We start from the raw sequence: 11,664 nt of genomic DNA, 5'->3' as shown, positions 1-11,664 counted from the left end.
TGCGCTATGCTGGGGATCGGCAGAGAGTATCAAACCTGTTTCATTTCTTGTTTCTTCATAAGGGTTTTTCCAGGTTCATTTCCTGTTATAATGAATACTTCCTGAAGGAAGTATTCAGTATTCGGAGTCCATTTCGTTCCGCGAATTCTGCCATCTTTCCTTGACTGTTTCTTGTTCGCCAGCCTGCTTACCCCCCACTTTTACGTTGAAGTAGCCCATGACTACAGTATACTAAGTTTGTGCCTATCTCACTGCTAATTCAACATCTTCATAAAACTGTTCTAATTCTCCATCATCATGACTGGAGGTTGGGGCATAGCCTTATACTACCTTTACTTTATATCTCTTATTTAGATTTAATACGACGACTGCTACCCTCTTATTAATATTGTAGAATTCATCGATGTTTCCAGCTATGTCCTTATGAATTACCGATCACACACCATATTCTCTCTTATCTGGAAGACATCTGTAGCAGAGGATGTGGCCGTTAGTCAGCATTGTATAAGCTTCACCAGTCCTTGTAAACTCACTAAGGCCAATAATATTCCAAGTAATGCTTGATAATTATTCAAAGAGCCTACTAGGCTAGCCTCACTCAAGAGAGTTCGCATGTTAAACGTTGCTAGGATAGGAGACACAAAAAAATTGGGCAATTTGTGCAGACTCCTTATCGGCTTTGGCATGTCTTGAATATATTGCAGACAACCAACCACACGCACGAATAACAAACGCAGTACTGACTAGTTTACCTTAGGCTGCTGAAAGAAAACATGAAGTGATATTACAATGGGTACCGGGACATGCTGGTGTTGCAGGCAACGAATATTGTAGGACTAATTGGCAAAAGTGGCCCACGAAGATGCAGGAATTCAACTCATCCCTTTATCAGCAATGGACATACAACGCATGTTAAGTGTACTAAAGAAGCAATTATGCATGCCAACGTGGTTTAATGAAAATACTAAGGAATGGATTCCTTACGAAGTGAATCACCAACTCAAATACCAGCTGAATGTAGCACTTTCGAAGAGTACCGACACACTAAACATATACACAAAACATTTTCTATACACATAAAACGGGCTTCATCCACGGCTTGCTCCTGTGGCAACAGCGATGAGGATTTTCACCATCTACTCCTCGAATGCCCCACACAAGAGACGCAAGGACCTAAGCTAGAATGAGAGATACACTCCACTGCTCCTCACCGACTTTCTTCACTCGCAAAATACTGGGCCCATGGCTATCGCAAATAGCACAGCAGAAAGCATTGAAAGCACTCTAACATTTTAAGGTGAAGCATTCTTTGCGAACTTAAGGCGTTTTCTGTCTGTCTGTCTGTGTCTGCCTGTCTGTCTGTCTGCGTCCGTCCGTCCGTCCTTCCTTCCTTCCCTCCTTCTATTCCGGCGGCGCTGGCGGTGTCTACAAGCTTGCACACAGAATCCGATGTATCTTGCATGGCATGTCGTTGCGACGATATAACTGGCGATTGTGTCAATTAATTAAAAATATAGTTAGCGCGATTTTTTCAATTGAATGCTTCTTCACTTGCGACTTATCCAGAATGTAATGTCCACGACTTGAGGTAACCTATTGAAGAAGCGGAACACGCAGGTATTAGCGGCAAAATGCCTTAAAAAATTGACATAAAAATAAACGCCCGGTATAAGTGACTCAAAAAAAAAAAAGAAGGATGTATAAAAAAGAATACCGTCAAAAGAACGCTGTCCGCGGACAAGCTATGCTGTTGCCGTCGTGGGGAAGAAGCCGGCCCGTGTGTCGGCCGAACGCGGTGTTAAGAATGGCGAGCTGCAAGGAAAAATTGCCACCCAATTACGACTGGGGGACAAGGCGCGCATCCCCCACCCTCCGTCGCTGCAGCTAGACTGCGTTCGAAGAAGCGGGCTTCGTGCTGAAAACCGCCTCCATCCACGAGCCCCATCTCCGTTGTGACGAAACGGGTTCGACGGACGAACTATTGTGCCCGAGGTCCCCAGCGCGAACCTGATTTCGCTACGCATGAGCAAGCCGCGGCGGGACAACTAGCTACCCAGGATGTCTCCGAGCTTCCCGGAACGACTCCCCTCGGTCATCGGCTCCAGTCCTTCGCACCTGTGTGTTTGCGTGTGTGTGTGCGTCACCTTGTCGCGGGAGGCGGCTAGTTTTGCGATGACGAAACGAACATTCGCTGCCTTGTATCGCCGAAGGACCGAGCGTTTAAAAACGGCTGTTGGGCGGAGGCGCGACACACTTCTCTCGTGCAGTCAGGTTTGTGGGAGATACGGGGTTCTCCTCCGTACTCTTGGGACAAAGGAACGACAACACAGTAGTGCAAACAATCACAAGGGCATTTATTGCACCTTTAATAGATCAATGCCTGCTAGCCGAGTTGCTATCCCCAAAACATGCCGATGGGCGCGCGACAAATCTAGAAGTCCGACTTACCGCGACCGCATTGCGAGCGAATATGTTCGCCCCATGCTGGATCCCAACGCCTGGTCGTTCGCGTGTTCGGTCACGCCAACGGTCGTGCGTTCGAAGGCGGCCACGCGAGGCGGTCTCGCAGAAGCATGGTCGCAGCGCGCGCGGAATGTCCACGCTGTTCGCCGGCCCGCCGGGAAAGAGGCAGCCCCTTGTCCCTCGGCGCCCGAGTAACCCCGCCGCGGTGCGACGGTGGCGCCATCTCTCGCACCGCGCTTGTACCACTCCGAGCGCCGCGGGCGCCAGGCCACGCGAGCCGTGCGGGAAAACAGCATATCAGGGGATGCGTGAGAGTCGCGCATCCCCACATCCCCCCAACCTTAAATCACTACATATTCCGGCGAAACATTTCACACAGTCTAACATCAACACGTGCTTCGCGAACAATGTGGTACATGCAACAGTGGCCGCGCCGGGGAAATGTAAACACGCTGTCCATAACATGCGAGCCGACTGTCCTTGGGGTACACCGCTGGCGTCCGCCGGTCACCGCAGCAGCTTTGCGACTCGACGGCACGATCCCAGGCCAGAACTCCGGAGACGACGACGCAGTAGTCGGTACAAGCAAGCGTCGCTCGCGCCGACGCGCCCAGCTGGCAAGAGCCGCCGTAGCTGTCGGTGACCGCTGGCTCCTTTGTCCGCCGCCGAGGGTTGTGAGTTGGATGCAGGAGGCCGCCGAAGTCGCTGCGCCGAACGCCACAGCATCACCATCGCCCGGGGTGACTCGATCGTAGTCCGGGGCAGCCGCGCAGACGATGTGCAGGTGACAGCCAGCCAGGGGTGACTCCAATCACGCTGCGTACACTCAAAACACTCGGCAAACACTAAAGTAGTGCAAGGGAGAGGAATTCTGCATGCGCATCGCCCACGTGGTACGATGTTCAACTCGGCTAGCAAAAGATCGGGCAGCTACTCAGTTGCTAAGTTCACGTGAACGAAGCTCGCTTTCTTGAGTCGAACGAGTAATTTCAATTCGTGCGAGGCTAACTAGAATGAGGGAAGCAAATTGCAACACCTCAACGCCACGGTCCACCAGGTTGTGTCCCTCCACGTGCGACAGGCAGCTTCGTAAAGCCTTAGGCCTAAAGCGTCGCTACTCTGACAACAACCGGCATCCAAAAACAACACCCAAAATGGGCGCAAAACAGGCAGCCGCGAGGAGACGTTAGCTCTGTGAGGTGGTCCTACTCCGCTCGGTGCACACAGCATCCGAGTTGACGGCGCCCACCGTCCCAGACGGTGTCGGAGCGCCCGGTGCCAGGCCGCAATACCAGTCAGACCGTAGTGGCCCCCGTGGCCCGCGGCCACCCGGCTCCCAGAGCCGCGACTTCATCCGAGTCAAAGAGATAGAAGAAGCTATTTACATAAGAAATTCGGACCACCCACGAGGCTTCCGTACTCACTCGCTTCAGGCTTGCCACTGCTCCGCGGGCGCTCATCCTCGCTCTCCCAGGATGCTGACCACGTGGCTCTCGTACTGACGAATGTCATTAAAAAAACACTTGCGAAAAGGCTTAGCACGTTGATAAGTTCAAACGCACTACAGCCACCGTCGCCTCGCTCAAGAAAGCACGCCGCCGACGCTAGCGATCAAAATCCACGCTAGGCCTACGCTTCGGTTCAAACAAAGGTCTCGAACGAAGCAAAACTGTTAAATCTATCGTCCGATGCCCCAAGAGCCCCACGTTGGGCGCCAGATGTGGGAGATACGGGGTTCTCCTCCGTACTCTTGGAACAAAGGAACGACAACACAGTAGTGCAAACAATCACAAGGGCATTTATTGCACCTTTCATAGATCAATGCCTGCTAGCCGAGTTGCTATCCCCAAAACATGCCGATGGGCGCGCGACAAATCTAGAAGTCCGACTTACCGCGACCGCATTGCGAGCGAATATGTTCGCCCCATGCTGGATCCCAACGCCTGGTCGTTCGCGGGTTCGGTCACGCCAACGGTCGTGCGTTCGAAGGCGGCCACGCGAGGCGGTCTCGCAGAAGCATGGTCGCAGCGCGCGCGGAATGTCCACGCTGTTCGCCGGCCCGCCGGGAAAGAGGCAGCCCCTTGTCCCTCGGCGCCCGAGTAACCCCGCCGCGGTGCGACGGTCGCGGGCGCCAGGCCACGCGAGCCGTGCGGGAAAACAGCATATCAGGGGATGCGTGAGAGTCGCGCATCCCCACAGGTTGGACTGACACACTTTCTCTTGAGCAGTCATGTTGGACTGACACTCTTTTTCTTAAGCAGTCATGTTAGACTGATTTAATTTCTGTAAATAAACCCATTTTCCTCGTTCTCGATGAGAAGCAGTTCTTCCCTTCATCAACGTCCTCAGCGTGTTTAAGTTGGACGACGGCATGGGCCAGCTACCTTCGAATTCATGCCGGACTCCAATCTTGGCAACGGATCTCGAGCGATGGGATTGAGCCCCCAATCCTGACAACTGGCTGACAGCGGTGAGATGGACTTTGCGACATGGTGCTGTATCTGCGGTGAGTGCTTGATTCTTGCTTTGACTCTCTAGGCTTCATTTTGTGGTTGTTCTGTTTAGAACTGTAGGGAAGCTAGATTGTTGTGTGTTAGCTAGGTTGTGTTTTCCTAGCTAGATTTAGAGAGCAGAATCAAGGCAGTAAAGCAGCAGTCATGGGGTTAAGGACACTGCTGAGAGACGAGTTGCTGATTGTTGGTGAGGAACTGGGCCTAGATGTACGCGAGGAAATGCTAAGATCAGAATTATTGCATATCATTTCCGAACAGGCCAGTGAGGAAGATATTCAAATGGGATTGGAACTTCTCAAAAAGAGAGAGAAACGGGAAAGAGAAAGAGCAGAACGGGAAAGAGAAAGAAGAACGGGAAAGAGAAGAACGCGATAAAGATCGCGAGTTAAGAAAAATGCAACTTGAACTTGAAAGCAAACGTTTGGAGTTGTCTCAAGGAAGTGAAGGCGCTCTGGGACGATCAAGTGAGGCAGAATCGTACCGCATGGACAGGCTATTAAAGCCATTTGAGGTCGGGACCGACATAGGCTTGTTCCTAAGCAATTTTGAAAGGACTTGCGAAAAGATGAACTTCGGCCCAAATACATGGCCACAGCGGTCGCTGTCTATGTTGCCGTGTGAGGCGGCGGAAGTAATCGCCACACTGAGTGCACAGGATGCATATGATTATGCAAAAGTTAAGGCTAGTCTCCTGAAGAAATACCGCCTTTCAGCCGAAGCTTTTCGACAAAGGTTTAGGAGCACAGGCAAGAAAGATAGCGAGGGATATCCGGAGTTTGCACATAGCTTAAAGGCCAACCTAGTCGAGTGGCTTAAAAGCGCGGAAGCGTACGACAGCAGAGACATGATCATTGAATGCATGTGTCTAGAACAGTTTTACAAAACCATCCCCCAAGCTGTGAAACTGTGGGTGCAAGACAGAGGTAATGTAAACACTGTGGAAAGGGCGGCTGAATTAGCCGAAGAGTACGCAACCCGTAGAAAGTTGAACGCCGAGGAGGGAAACTGGGACGGTCGAAATGGACCGCGGAAACCATTTCCGTTCTAAAAGGGTGCGCAGACTAGACGATCGGAGCCTGTAGACATGGCGGAAAAGCCCGCAGAAAAGAGCGAGGAGAAACTTAACGGAGAAACCGCACAAAAAGAACAGAAAAGAAAATTCGAATCTTTTAGACCAATGCGCTGTTACAAATGCCACAAACTGGGACATATAGCTGTAAACTGCGAGAAGACTAGCGTAGTTTTCTCCTACGTGGAGGAAAAGGATGAGAATATGGAACTTTTAAGTCCATATCTTCACGACCTGCAAGTTAATGGAAAACCATGCCGAGTGCTAAGAGACAGTGCCGCCACGATGGACATTGTCCATCCGTCTTACGTGACGGTAGATGACTTCACCGGAGAAGTAGCAAGGATAAAACAGGTTGTGGAAGAACACAGCGTGTGTCTGCCCATGGCCAGAGTCAAAATCAATGGACCATTCGGGGAGCTAGAGACTGAGGCTGCAGTTTCCAAATTTTTGTCACTGCAGTATCCTTACATCTTTTCGAATCGTTCGAATCAGTTACTGTGTGACAAAGGGCTTAAACTGGGAGAGGGCATAGTACAGGCATTGACCCGAGGCCAAGCTCGTAAGATCGCGGCGCTTTCGGTGGAAAATGCACACGCTCCTCCAGCGGAAGCAGAAAAGGGGATAACTTCAATACCCGAATCCGAGCTAGGCCCGAGGGACAAAAGAACAGTTGAGGAGAGCCTGCCAGCTGACCAGCTCAATGAGAGCGTAGCACTTGAGTGTCAAAGTTCTAGCCTGCAGGAAGAGCAAGCTGACGCACTCACAAGCGAGACAGGGTCGTTATTATCACCGGCCTCAAAGAACTTTGATCAGCTCTTACGTGTGGATAAAGAGTCACTGGCAGCTGAGCAAAAGAATGATGAGAGCTTAGCTAAATTACATGACACAGCTAAAGAAGGCATTGCTAGGCGCAACGTGACGATACATGAGAGAGGAGGTTTGTTGTATCGGCACTACAGAGATCGAAAGGGTAGGATTTTAGATCAGTTACGTACCTACTAAGTATAGGGAGGACCTTTTGAGTCTCTGTCATGGAAATGGGTGGTCCGGCCACCTAGGCATAAACAAATCAAAGGAAAGATTGCTTATGGAATACTACTGGCCTGGCTGTTTCAAAGACGTAGAAAACTTTGTAAGATCATGCGACGCCTGCCAGCGTTCTGGTAAACCAGGAGAGACATGGAAAGCTCCACTGAAGGTAGTGCCCTTAATAACAGAGCCTTTCAGACGACTTGTAATAGACACGGTAGGGCCTCTTCCAAAAACAAAATCGGGCTACAGGTACTTGTTTACCATGCTGTGTCCGGCTACCAAGTTTCCAGAAGCAATCCCTTTGAAAGAGCTCAGTTCCAGCGAAGTAGTAGACGCGCTTTTAACAGTGTTTGCACGAGTTGGGTTTCCAGCCGAAATTCAGGCAGATCAAGGGTCAGTATTCACGAGCGCACTGACTTCCACATTCTTGCAAAAGTGCGGGGTAAAGTTAATACACAGTTCTGTCTATCACCCTCAGTCAAACAGTGTAGAGAGGTGGCATTCGGTGCTTAAGCGAGTTTTGCGTGCGCTCTGTTACGAGCATAAGGAGGACTGGGAGAACTGTCTGCCGGCAACTTTGTTTGCTTTGCGAACGGTTCCACATGAAGCGACAGGGTTCTCACCAGCAGAACTAGTGTATGGGAGGACACTCCGTTCTCCACTGAGAATGTTAAGAGAGATGTGGGAGGAAAGAGGTGAGAGTACAACAGTGGTTGAATACGTGCTAAATTTACTGGAACGGCTAAGCGCAACCCAAGAACTAGTCGGAAAGAACATGGGAGTAGCTCAAAAGAACGCCAAATTCTATTACGACAAGAATGCGAGGCTTCGTACGTTTAACGCCGGAGACCAGGTAATGATCCTCAAACCTTCAAGAAAGAACAAGCTTGAAGTTCACTGGGACGGGCCCGTTAAATTGTTGCACAAACTTTCAGACACTAGCTATGCTTTGAGAATGCCCGGTCGCAGGAAGGAAGTGAGGATATATCACTGTAATTTGATGAAGCCGTATGTAGAGCGGAGCGGAGTCGTTAACTATACCATCAAAGAGCCGGATGGCATTAGTACCAAGTTTAAGGAGTATAGGGCGACCTCCAACTCTGAAATCGGTCTAGAAGAAGTAGTCGAGCACTCGGTAAGCTCGCACGCTCTAAGACCCGAGCAGCTAGATGAGCTAAAAGAGGTGTTAGGGGAATATCTCGACAGATTCAGCGATCGGCCGGGTAGAACCGAACTGATAACGCATGAAATTGAGCTGACATCAACCGAACCAGTAAGATCAAAGCCTTACAGGGTGTCTCCAAGATAGAGAGAGATTATGGAGGCAGAGATACAGCGCATGCTAGAGTTGGGAGTTATTGAGCCCGCTGAAAGTGACTACACGTCACCGCTAATACTGGTAGAAACCCCTAACAAGGACCCTCGTCCGTGTGTTGACTACAGGAAGTTAAATGCCATCACTAGGGATCAGCTGTACCCGATACCCAACATTGAGGAACGAATTGAAAGAGTTAACGCTGCTAAATACATTTCAACTATAGATCTCGTGCGGGGGTACTGGCAAGTTCCCTTTCAGAAAGTACCATCCGCTATGCAGCATTCATCTCGCCTGTAGGCACTTTTCGCCCTCTCGCACTCAGCTTCGGGCTGAAGAACGCGCCGTTTAGCTTCTCTAAGTTAATGGATATTGTCCTAAAAGACTTGCAGGAGTTCGCCTTGCCCTATCTTGATGATGTGGTAATTTTTTCGGACAGCTGGGAACAACACGAATCGCACCTCAAACAGGTGTTCTCACGGTTGAGGGAAGCCGGCTTGACGATGAAAGCGGAAAAGTGTAGGTTTGGTTGTTCGCAGGTTACTTATCTGGGCCATGTTGTCGGTCAGGGCATGAGACGGCCGGCGGAGCTGAAAATAGCTACGATTGGAGGATTTTCTCAGCCGCGCACGAAAACGGACCTTCGTTCATTTTTGGGACTTGTGGGGTACTATCAACGGTACATTCCGAATTACTCGCAAATGGCAAGTCCATTAACAGACGCCCTCCGAAAGGGAGCACCGAGTGACGTACACTGGGATAAGGACAAAGAGAACGCTTTCCAAAGTTTGAAAACGCTATTGGTTTCTCGCCCTGTGCTTCGCGCGCCAGACTACACAAAGGAATTCATAGTTCAATGCGACGCAAGCGACAGAGGTATGGGCGTGGTACTTAGTCAGGTCGGCGACGATAACGAGGAGCATCCTATCCTCTATGCCAGCCGTAAACTAAATGTAAGAGAGGAAACCTACAGCGCTTCAGAGAAGGAATGTGCTTGTTTAGTTTGGGCCGCACAGAAGTTGTCGTGTTACTTGTACGGAGCGAAGTTCATCTTCGAGACCGACCACTGTCCTCTGACGTGGCTCAATCAAATGTCACACAAAAATGGCCGCTTGCTCCGATGTAGCCTCACTCTCCAAGAGTACAACTTCTCCGTGAGATATAAGAAGGGAATGTTGCATAGCAATGCGGATGGTTTGAGCAGGCTAATTTGAATTCTGCGTTTGAGGGTCCCGTCTAAATTTTAGGGTTACTAGTGCTAATTTTATTAAGCGAAGAAGATCCCCTCTCATTTAGCAGGATTCCCTCCATGATTGCTGAATTCGTCAGCAGGGATTTGCTTCAGAAATTGGCATAGCGAAATGCAGCATTTTTTGTTTCTGCACTTCTGTTTTTTTTTTTTTGAAGCCTAGCGAGTCTAAAGTGAGAGCCAATGCACGTCATCTCGGCGCAGAGCCGTGTTGTGGGGTTCATTTTGCAGTTGCCTGTCCTTGTTGGATGTTTTGGGGGCGGTGACATCAATACACAAGTGGTCGCTGCGAGCCAAGACATCAATCCCCCCCTGACCACCTGCCGTTCTCTTCCTGCCTAGCGGTTGTCAGCGCTAGACAGTCGAGATTTTTCGGGCCATGGAGGCGCTGTTAAGAATGGCGAGCTGCAATGTAGGATTGCCACCCAATTACGACTGGGGGACAAGGCGCGCATCCCCCACTCTCCGTCGCTGCAGCTAGACTGCGTTCGAAGAAGCGGGCTTCGTGCTGAAAACCGCCTCCATCCACGAGCCCCATCTCCGTTGTGACGAAACGGGTTCGACGGACGAACTATTGTGCCCGAGGTCCCCAGCGCGAACCTGATTTCGCTACGCATGAGCAAGCCGCGGCGGGACAACGAGCTACCCAGGATGTCTCCGAGCTTCCCGGAACGACTCCCCTCGGTCATCGGCTCCAGTCCTTCGCACCTGTGTGTTTGCGTGTGTGTGTGCGTCACCTTGTCGCGGGAGGCGGCTAGTTTTGCGATGACGAAACGAACATTCGCTGCCTTGTATCGCCGAAGGACCGAGCGTTTAAAAACGGCTGTTGGGCGGAGGCTCGACACACTTCTCTCGTGCAGTCAGGTTGGGCTGACACACTTTCTCTTGAGCAGTCATGTTGGACTGACACTCTTTTTCTTAAGCAGTCATGTTAGACTGATTTAATTTCTGTAAATAAACCCATTTTCCTCGTTCTCGATGAGAAGCAGTTCTTCCCTTCATCAACGTCCTCAGCGTGTTTAAGTTGGACGACGGCATGGGCCAGCTACCTTCGAATTCATGCCGGACTCCAATCTTGGCAACGGATCTCGAGCGATGGGATTGAGCCCCCAATCCTGACAGCGGTCACGATGATTCAACCGGCGGTCATGACGCTGGCGCGGTGTAGTCTGCCGACCGCCTGCCGGTGGTCGGCAAACGGGCTGGCCACGTGCAAAAACCAAGCTCCGCCCGACCCAGACGGCCCGGATCGGGCCGCCTACTATTTAACTGGCCATGGGCGTCGGCCCGATCTTCTGCCGAGCTTTTATTTATTTATTTCTTTTTTTGCTTGGGCAGTTCATGACATTCCACTGGACACCTCCATGGAACATTTAGTAGCCAACATGCGAGTACGGACAGAGTTCAAACCGAGCGAGTTCGGATGCTTGGCAAGTCATCCATGACACTCACCGCCTTCCCCGGTGGTTCCCTTAACAAATGTATTTATTCATAAGGGGCGATGCGACTTCGTCCTTACAAGCCGTGCTCAAATATGCAGAAAATTTTTCAAGTGGGACACGGCCCAGACGTGTGCCCCCACCTGGTCAACATCCGCAAGAAGTGCGATATGAATCACCCTCCCACTCAAGGACAGAATAGTGTGATTATATGTGCCGCGTGCAGAGCAGCAGACATAACCAGCAGCAACCAATGCCGCCGAAACCTAGAACATTTGGTTCAAGAACACCAATTGCCGGTCCCTCTCGCGAAAGCGAGTGGGGTAGTCGAAACCACGATGGTTCAGCTCAGAATTAAGACAGGCATCGCCGCAAACCCGTCCCCTTGTGGCAATGGTCGGACCCCATCCAGTAAGCCGCCCAGGGCCGCACGAGTGCCAATGCCCCCGCAGCAGCAGCCACAAAAGCCTCTGGCCCGCATCGTGTCTACGAAGTTATCGTTTCCCAATTCCCCGAGTTTTCCAGGTTTTCCCCGAGTGTCATTGCAAAATTCCCTGTGTGACGGGCTGACACCATGTCGC

Source organism: Dermacentor andersoni, chromosome 6 (assembly GCF_023375885.2).
Source record: "Dermacentor andersoni chromosome 6, qqDerAnde1_hic_scaffold, whole genome shotgun sequence".
Classification (NCBI taxonomy): domain Eukaryota; kingdom Metazoa; phylum Arthropoda; class Arachnida; order Ixodida; family Ixodidae; genus Dermacentor; species Dermacentor andersoni.
This window is presented reverse-complemented; position numbering follows the sequence as displayed.